The sequence below is a fragment of the Oryx dammah genome, unplaced genomic scaffold (assembly GCF_014754425.2).
Source record: "Oryx dammah isolate SB20612 unplaced genomic scaffold, SCBI_Odam_1.1 HiC_scaffold_11232, whole genome shotgun sequence".
In the NCBI taxonomy this organism is placed as follows: Eukaryota; Metazoa; Chordata; class Mammalia; order Artiodactyla; family Bovidae; genus Oryx; species Oryx dammah.
In genome coordinates this window covers 6,219,484-6,229,253 of record NW_024080625.1, presented here as the reverse complement: position 1 = coordinate 6,229,253, position 9,770 = coordinate 6,219,484, and the positions used below count along the sequence as shown (strand labels likewise).

General features: G+C 42.5%; 1 protein-coding gene across 1 annotated transcript in view; it reads left to right on the top strand.

The window, feature by feature from the left end:
* The first annotated feature begins 364 nt into the window (after nucleotides 1-364).
* LOC120861260 (transmembrane protein 117) overlaps nucleotides 365-9,770 on the top strand; it is a 584,735-nt gene continuing 575,329 nt past the window's right edge. The window contains exon 1 of the mRNA XM_040236882.1: nucleotides 365-619. The gene's annotated coding sequence lies outside the window, so the exon portion shown is untranslated. The remainder of the gene's footprint in view (nucleotides 620-9,770) is intronic.

Genomic DNA, 9,770 nt, shown 5'->3' with positions numbered 1-9,770 from the left:
GTGACCTGACTGCATTAGAAAGTTTGCAGCTCTTAAGAGGACATTCCACCTGGGAACCTCATTGGTTCTCCACAGGATGGTGGGTTTTATAAGAAATCTCCAATTTCCCCGGGAAGGGACTGCTGCTGACAGCTTAGGCTGGAGCGCCGCCGCCCCCGGCCGCCACCCCCACTGCTCTGGGTACCAAAGTCGGCCCCCGCTCGCCGCCGCGCTCTGCAGAGGAGGGCCGGGCCGGGCAGCTCGGCCCCGGCGCTCGGCCCGCGGCGCGGGCGCTAGGGGAGCGAGCGGGAGGGGGAGGGCGGGGGCGGCGGGAGGCCAAGCCTCCAGCTGCGGAGGCCGCTGCACAGCTGGAGCCCGCGCGGACATCGGCGCGGCGCCGTCGCCCTCGCGCTCCGGCTCTCGCTGCCCGGCCCGCCGCCGGCGGACTTTGCGGAGGGCGCCTGGCGTAGGCGGCGGCGGGTGTGGGCCGAGCCAGTATTTATAGCTCGGTGACAGCAGCCGCGGCAGCGACGCCACTGGCCCGTCTCGCCGCGCTTCCCAGAGAGGCCGCGAGCGCGGCAGAGCTTCGCTCCCCCGGGTCTCCCGAGTGCGGACGCCCAGAGTCCGCGCGGCCCCCTCGGTGAGTACGCGGCCCGGGCGCCCGGCGCGCCTACCCCGGCTCTCGGTCCCGCCGCGGCGAAGCCCTCCCGGCCCGGCCGCCCGCAGCCGCGCCGCCTCCTCGTCCCTGCGCGCGACTGCGGCCCCGGCCGCGGCCCCCGGCCGGCTGCCCCGCGCCGCCTCTCCTTCCTGCCCGGGGCTGGCGCGCCGAGGGGTCGGTGAAGGGGCCGGCAGGGGAGCGCGCACCTGCCCTCCTGAGAAAGGGCGGAGGAGGCTCGGGGAGGGCTGGGGAGGGGGTACCCTCAAACTCCCGGGCTCCGCGGGGTGAGGGACGTCACCGGGATGGACGGCGAACTTTCCTCGCTTCAGTGATTCCTAGGATGCGAACAGAGTGAAAGCCCCAGTATCGTGCGTTAATTACATTAACAGGTTGTAGTTCAGGACTGTTTTCCTTAAAAACAAAACCCCCCAGACCGCACAAAACTTGAGCACTTTTGAGTGTTTACTACCTTCATCATGATTAATAAAACTGTTTCTCTATTCCTACTTTTGAAAATGCCGGAGGCCCACAAGTGTGTTTGACCCATGTGGGTCCACTTTGGCTCTCTTATTCATTCTACCCGCTGTGGAACAGTAAGCGAGTGTGTGTATGAGAGATGCTAGTAAACATCACAAGCTTGTTTTAGTATTTATGTGTAGATAGAAGTCTCATGATCAACGAAGTGTTTTTTGAGTTAAAGTACATTGAATAAATGTGTTTTCCCTCTAGTTATAAATGATACGTTGTTTGAAATCCAGAGAAGAACTTCTAGGAAGATTTCAGGGTTTTGTCTTCAGAATAAAGTTCTTCCAGTTTATTGAATATAAAGTTTAGGAAGAGTCCCTGTAAGAGCTATTTCTGTTGTAAAACACTGAATTTTTGTCATGTTTATACTCTCTAACTCTATATTCTTCCTTCCCCAATCTTTGTACTTTAAAGGTAATTATGGATTTTGACATTTTGACTCAGATATTTGTTCTCACCCCACTCCACCTTCATCTGAGCCTTGTATTCAGAAACCAGTACTTGTTTATTGTATTTAATTTGCTTCTTCAAACTGTCAGTCAGTTAAAAAGAAATTTCAGTATGAGTAAATTTTATTTTATTCATTAACTCTTACTTTTTTAGATGTTCTGTCTGGAATATGATCACGACAATTAATTCTTTATCAAAACGTGTCACTGAAGAGAAAGTCTAAGTATTTTAAAAGAATTAATTGTTGATTGTTTTTCGACTTAGGACATGAAAAGGCCGTTTTGATGGGGAAAGCTGGCTAACTGTCATGTTTAGAGGGGACCTCAGACCTGCTCTGCTTTCAGGTTTTCTATTTAAAAACTCACATTGGTTCAGTGCTTTGTTATCCCAAAGACTGGAGGGTAATAACAAGGAAAACAAGTAATTTAAAGATTGGAACAATGTGAAGAGAAGGTCTAGAAAGTGATTTATGGATGTGATCCTCTAAATTAGCTAGGGTACCACAAGTACAGACCTGATATCTGTGCAAAGCCACTTACAGCGGTTTCATTGATTGACTTAAAAGGTTGCTTTTTATTTAAAAGGCTGTGTGGTCTCTTGTATTGGACTAAAAAATGAGAAGCTCCAACTTTACTTCTGTTATTATTGCTATTTGTATTTTTAAAACCTGTATTAAGCACTTTCATTATGTAAAATACTATATCATTTCCTCATGCTTGCCTTTTCATCCAACAATTCAAATAGTAAACTAAGACCTATTCTTACCTCAGGACTGGTCCAGGCAAATATATATATTTGGTTTTCTCACCTTCTGCCATTTCTCTTTTTACAGACTTGAATATCCCATTATCAAGAGTCTGCTCTGTCTGGTATAGAATCTTCAGTGCTTTTTTTTTTCTCACACAAGTCTGGTCTGTATACCCAACTGTCATCCACACATTACTTTTTCGCTTATTCATCCATCAGCAAAGATTTTTTGAGTGCCCCGTAGGTGTAAGTCACCACCTAGTTCTCACCCTTGCTTCCTTCCCATTGGAACTTTTTAGGTTATCCTTTTCAGTGTAGGAAATACACAATAAATGAGAGTATTGACTTTGGGGTCATAAAGAGGTGGTTCTGCCTGCTTCCCCCAGTTGGTAGCTGTATGACCTTGGGCAGATAACCTTTTAAAACTCTGTTTCTTCACTGGTAAATCCAAAGGTTAGGTCTAAGGGCTGATTGAGAAATGCATGAAAAGTACTTGCCAAGAGCCCCAAATATAAAAAGCACTCCAAAATGTTAGTGCCTATATCTGTTCCAGAGGTATTCTTCTCAGGAAATGCATTCCCCATCTCAGGAAATGGCAAATCCGTTCTGGGGTTTGTCAGGCCATGTCCACATCCGGTCCATCAGTACATCTTGTTATCTCTTCTTTTTTAAATGTATCCAGAATCTGGTACATTTCCAAGTATCAGGCAGAATGGTCAGATTGCATCACTCTTCTGTCCCCCATTTGCAGAGTGAAGCCCATGTGGTAGGATGGCCTCAAGGCCTGATCATGATACTGCCTCTCAGATCTCTAGTCCCTTCATACTCCCCTGTATCCACATGCTGTCCAGTCACACTAGGCTCCTGGCTTTTCCTTAAATGCACTAATCATGTGCAGCTCAGGCCTTTCCTTTGTCTGGATCATTCTTTCCTCAGATGTCTGCTTGCTTTACTTCCTTCCTTCACGTCTGCAATTGTCACCTTATAGTTAGAACTTCTTAACTTCCCTGACACCCCATGTTAACTTTTCATTTTCTCCATCAACTTATAACTTTCTAAAATACTGTCTGTTTCATTTTTCTCTGTTTAATTTCTTTTTCTCTCAATCTAGATCCTAAGGTTCAAGGGAACAGGGGTGTTATTTGTTAGTAACCTTCATGCGTAGGCCAGTGCTTGGCGCAAATATGCAATAGTGAACATGTGAATAGTGAATAGTGAACAAGTGAATGATGAAATTATGGAATTAGCATGGAATTAGCAAATCTGGACTTCACCATTCTCTATATATGATTCTGGACAAGTCGCTTGAGCTTTCTGAGCCTCATTTCCAATATTTGTAAAATAGGATGATATTCATCCTTTGTGTTATAGTAAAATCCCAAGACACTGAGAATAGTATATACAAACCACTCAGTAAATGTAATATACAGTTGATGTTATTTCCATGCTCAGGTTTAATGGGAATGACCAGAAGTCACTTGCATTTTAATAGTGGTCCTCAGGTAGGGAAGTGCCTGAAAGTGACCAGGCACTTACAAGTGAAATCTCTTTTAGTCTCCTCTACTGCCCTGTGAGGAAAGTATTTTCATTAGGATCCTGCTGGTGAAGAAGTGGAATCTCAGAGTGGTTAGGGATTTGCTCAAAGTCACAGAGCTAGTGAGTAGCAGGTCAGGTAGAAATGGACCATATTTCTCCCATCACCATTTGTTTTGCCTTCCTGACGCTTTTGATCATTTGTGTAAAGTCATTCTAATGATGTGATTTCACCCGATAAAAACACTAAGTGGTAAAATGTGATATAAACATAGGCTGTTGTTATTTATCTTTTAAGGAAATAGTATTAAATAATTTAAAGCTCTGTCTGCCCTTTTAATAGGCAATTTTTGAAGTGATTATTTCCCAGGGACTAAATGAAACGATTGTATCAATAAATAGTGTTCTGTCAACTGCAGAGAGCTTTACATACATTAATATAATACTATAGCTAGGTAACTGAAGTAAATAATCTTTAACTTTGTCTTGTACTAAAACAGCCAAGAAGTATCTCACACACCGCTGTCTGCAGCACAAAGTGCATACCACAAAAAACAAAGTACAAGGAATCTTTTTAACAATTATTTTTTAAAACATTAGATTCAAGGTGCTGAAATAAAGTTCACACTTTTGGCAGGGTACAGGCACGGTCATCTTTAATAAGCCCTTTGACAAGAGGTAAGAAGGGTTTCAGGTGAATTTTGAGTCATAAATACCAAGGAGCTTCAAAACATTTGGAGAAATTGTTTTTTTTTTTTAATCCTAGCACAGTGCTGCACAGTGCAAATGATGTTCGTATTACCTGGTTAGGTATCGCTAGATGCTAAGAGCTGCATTAGCAGAGCTGGACTTTGGGGGCACTTGGCTAGTAATAATGTCTTTTGTATAGCATAATTTTTTAGTTCATCAGGACTTTGCCATATGAACTCATACTTTTTTTTAAAAAATGGAACTGATACACTCCATCTTGCTCATACTTGTCATTATGCATAAAGCATCACCCGAGACAGGGTTCCTGCTGAGGGAAACATGAAATTTGTACTCTTGAAGTCCTTGAGATTTTTACTTATTTGGAAAAACCCCAGTAAGTGAGGAAGGCAGGGTGCTTTGGTCCAATCAAGTAAATGATTAAAACAATTATCAGGGCTTTGATGTTCTCCTGGTCCAGTACTTGATTATCTTTAAGGTAAACTGTTGGAGCTGCCTCCCAGCTAGGGTTGCCGTTTTCATCATGCCTCTTACCAGTTTGTCATTTTCCAAGTAGGCAGAGAAATCTTTGAAAACCCTGCTGCAAGCAATTGTACTGCTTTGAAAACTTTGATTCTGTGGTCTCTAATCAGTAAAATAAAGAACATTACTTTTGTGTAATCTTCCTTAAAATAGCCCCAGATTATCCTTAACTATCTGAGGGTGCCCCCAAGTGCTCTGTGTTCCAGCCACACAGAACTACTGATACGTCTCTGTCTGTCCCAGATGTCCTTTCCTGTGCCTTTGCTGAGCTTCTCCTCCCAACTTGCATGTAATTACCTACTTTCCATTTCTCCATTCTTAGCTGTTAGTACCAGGTGAAATGGGGCTTCCCTGGTGGCTCAGATAGTAAAGAATCTGCCTGCAATGCAGGTGACCCAGGTTCAATCCCTGTGTTGAGAAGATCCCCTGGAGAAGGAAATGGCTACCCACTCCAGGATTCCTGCCTGGAGAATTCCATAGATAGAGAAGCCTAGAGGGTTACAGTTCATGGGATCCAAAGAGTCGTACACAACTGAGCAACTAACACTTTCACTTTACTTCACCAGGTAAAATACTGGCTTGTAGTAAAATGCATGACATTTCTGATATCTACACTAAATACCAGTCCCTCTAGAGTATAAACCGTGACTAAAGGCCTGTGGATTATCAGGCAGGGTATAAAGTTTCAGCCTGTCACTGCTGTTATGTGAAAGCAGCGGCTTCCAAGATACTGATGGTAGCATCTATCTCATGATTTTATTATTATGAGAGGAAATTGCATAGTGTGAATTAGTCTAGTTTTCAGAGGTGCAGTGTTCTGTATAAGTAGAGTTGGAAAATCAGAGTGGATGTCAGTAATGCATTGCAAAAGGACAATCAGATAAGTTCAACTACTTATACTGATGTTCAAAGGAGAAGGAAAAAAATTAGAGCAATCCTGGTCAGTCACATGATCCCAGTTCTTTCCAATCATGGTATCAAGTCAGTTTGAATAGTAATAGTAGATTCATTTATCTTAGAAGTACTATGAATTTTTTATATCAATTGGCTTTATCATTAGGAACTTTCTAAACAACATGAAAAAAGGCAAGATTTTGGAATCTATGTCTTTGTGTGGAGAAGATGTAGTATAGAATGTTGAAGGCATGTGGCTTGAATTTGAATCCTGGCTCTGGTGTAGGCTTGATGCAAGCTACTAAACTCAGTTTAAACATTGCTTCCAATAGAGTATCTCTTCATTAGGTTGCTGTGAAATTTGAATGAGATATTTGTAAAGCCCTTTAGCATAGTGTCTGCAGAGTGGTTAAGTCTTTAATAAATGTTAGTAATAATGAGAACAGTGCAGAACCTGGTGCTGAAATGGTATGATAGCTGTAGGGATGGGATTGAGGGTGTATCAGTGCTTGTTACTGGCCTATTATTCTTGAAGTCTATGGATTCAATGCTCTTCTCTTTCCTTAGTGGAACGAATGGCAGGTTGCTCTGCCTTCTTCTCATCTCTTTTATACAAGGGGGCTTCTCTTTTGTAGTTCCACTCAGTTTATCCAGTTTATTGGTTGCCCACTATGAGGCCAGCACTGTGCTATGTCCTGAAAGTAAACAGCCCTTTCCCTGGAGACTTTGTGATCTAGGGAGGGAGACAAATACATAAACAGATAACTTCACTATGATCTGCTAAGAGCTAAGATAAAAGCACATTTACTTAAGATAAAGCTCAATATGGAAGCAGAATTGAATTTTTAAAAAATTAAAAAAAATGTTTTTAGATTGTGTATACCCTGTAGCATAGTCAGTTTGAACAGCCTCAATCCTGGGTTAACAGTACAGTCACTGAAAGTTTGTATTGATCATCAGAATGCTTTATGGGAAGTACAGAGGGGAAAGCAGTTTTGGTGGTCTGGACAACAGGTTGATATCACTAGGCAAACTTTTGTCAACCTCCTCACGTAGGGAGTCAGGAAGCGGAGATGAACGCTGTTGTTGTTCAGGTTATGTAAGTTTTGAAATTTGGGGCCCACTAGGATACATTGATTCCATTTTGGAGTATGAGGCAAGAATATATAAACATGTTTACCATAAAAGAATAAGACCAGATGATCCTATTCACTCCGCTAGTGTCTAAGTCACTGAATCTGTTAGAGGAAATGAAGATTAAGCTGTAAACATGATTGGAAATATTTTTTGAAACATTTCCAGATTTGTTGGTGTATTAGAGTGACTTCACTTTCACTTTTCACTTTCATGCATTGGAGAAGGAAACGGCAACCCACTCCAGTGTTCTTGCCTGGAGAATCCCAGAGGCGGGGGAGCCTGGTGGGCTGCTGTCTATGGGGTCGCACAGAGTCGGACACGACTGAAGCGACTTAGCAGTAGCAGTAGCAGCAGTAGAGAGATCAAGGGCCAGGAATGGCTTTTGATTCAAGTTCTGGCTCTTCTGCTCATGGATCTGTTAATTAAATAAGCAGCACCTGCTCTGTTCCGTTGTTTTCTTTTATTATTATCATATGAATTTATTAGTGGCTGCACTGGATCTTTGTTGCTGTGCACAGCCTTTCTGTAGTTGCGGTAAGCCGGGCCGGGCTGCTCTTGTTGCAGAGTGCAGGCTTCCAGTTGTGGTGGCTGCTCTTGTTGCAGAGTGCAGGCCTCCAGTTGTGGTGGCTGCTCTTGTTGCAGAGTGCAGGCTCTAGGCACACAGGCTTCGGTAGTTGTGGCTCATGGGCTTAATTGTGGAATCTTCCCAGACTGAGGATCTAACCCACGTCGCCTGCATTGGCTGGTGGACTCCCAACCATTGGAGCCCCAGGGAAGTCCCTTCTTTGTTTTCTTTTCATTCATAAGGGAGTGGTAGTAGCATGCATTGCATGACTGTGGGAGTTAGGACCTGTACTAAGGCAGGATTGTTGTTCAGTACTACAGTTCTCTCTTGAAACAATATAAATATTGGAGAGGAACAGCTACCTCCAAATTTTTTTGAATGTTGTAACTCAGTTTGGATATGTGGAAATTGCAGAGCCCACAAAGCAAGATTCTGAAGTTAAAAACAACAGCAGTAAAATAAATATATGCCTGCTTTCCACAAAACATTTATTTAAAAATGAATCAGAGTTATATGTATTTAGTTGTCTAAATCCGGCTGCCTTGCTTTGTGTGGGTGGTGAAGGGAGTTGATGGGGGAACCACACCAGAATTCCTCACTGGTAGGAGAAGTTTCAGAGAAACTAACTTCTTAACTGACAGCCCTGTCCAGTTCTGATGGGCATGTAGCAACTATTTCTGCTTCAGGACTCATTGGCCTTGAGGTGTTTCTGTGTATTCTCTTCTAAAAGTGGTCTTTGGACACTTCCAAAGATTTTGCATGAAATTCAGTTGACAGCTGGCCCCTTCTGGCATTCTTATGTATTGAATACTGTGAAAATGCATGATGTTTGTCTTTGTTCTTAACTACTTTTATCTGTATTCTTTGGTGTGAGAACAATGTAGGTCTGTAACTGGGTGATGAACCTCATGTAAAAAAAAAAAAAAAATTGCCATCCCTTAGTGATCTGAGCTCCAGCCCCTAAAAACAGATATTTCGGAGTATTTATGAAGAAGGAAATTGGTTGGAAGTTTTATGAATAGAAGGCACAATGACTATCTGTGTTGCTAAATTTTACTGCCAGTCTTTTTGTGTGTTCCCATAACTTTTCTAAATAATTAAGCCAAGTCTTCATTAGCTTAGATTGTGGTCTTAATTGGTATTCATCCACCCAGAATGTTGGACTGGAACTTGGGAGGCAGCTTTGGAGGCTATTCTCAGATCTTCCGTTGACTTCGGGTTAATTCAGGCTTGTGACTTGATCTTTGTATCTTTTTCTATGTGTAAAATGAGAATTTTATTATTTTCCTAAATTTAATCAGCTTTATTGCTGGATAAGAAAAGAGTTACAGCTTAGTCTGAGCACCAAATGGGCTCACCAAGACTGAACCCCAGAATTAGATAAATTAGTCACCCAGTCCCTGCCCTGGAGGACCTAGAAAGGCTTTTGTTCCTATGGGCAGACTGGCCCCCAAACAGGAAAGAGAGAGGAGTTGAGCAAGATTTAGGGGTGGGGCCTGGATATCAGCATTTTAAGAAAGCTTCTGTACTTGAAGTACACATCTTTAGGGCCTTGCTCTTTAGGCATGTTACATATTTTGCAATGCCTCTGGGCCCTTGCATGCACCTAGGTTAAGCATATGTGCATTCTTTGCTGGGAAAAAATTCTATCGATCCTCCAAACTGCAATTTGAGTATGTCCTCCTCTGTGAAATCTTTGCCTTCCTTCTCAGTTCACACAAGCAGAGTTGCCCAAGTTCTGCTTGCAACTACTCTGCCATAGGCTTAGCTATTTCATGAAACTTATTCGGTGCTGAAATTATTTGACAAATAAGACTGAAAATTTTTATAAAAGTCTGTACACGTGCACACATTTTTCAATGTCAAAAAAAAAAAAAAGAAGATCTGAAAGTATAGGCACAAAATTATTAAGGGATCTTAACTCCAAGGAGAAGGATTTGGGCAGAAGAGGATATTTATTTTTTGTTAGTTTGTGATCAGCATACCTCTGTGTTTCTTTAATTTTTAAATGATCTGTTTTATGATTAAAACATAAAAATGATAATCTAAAAT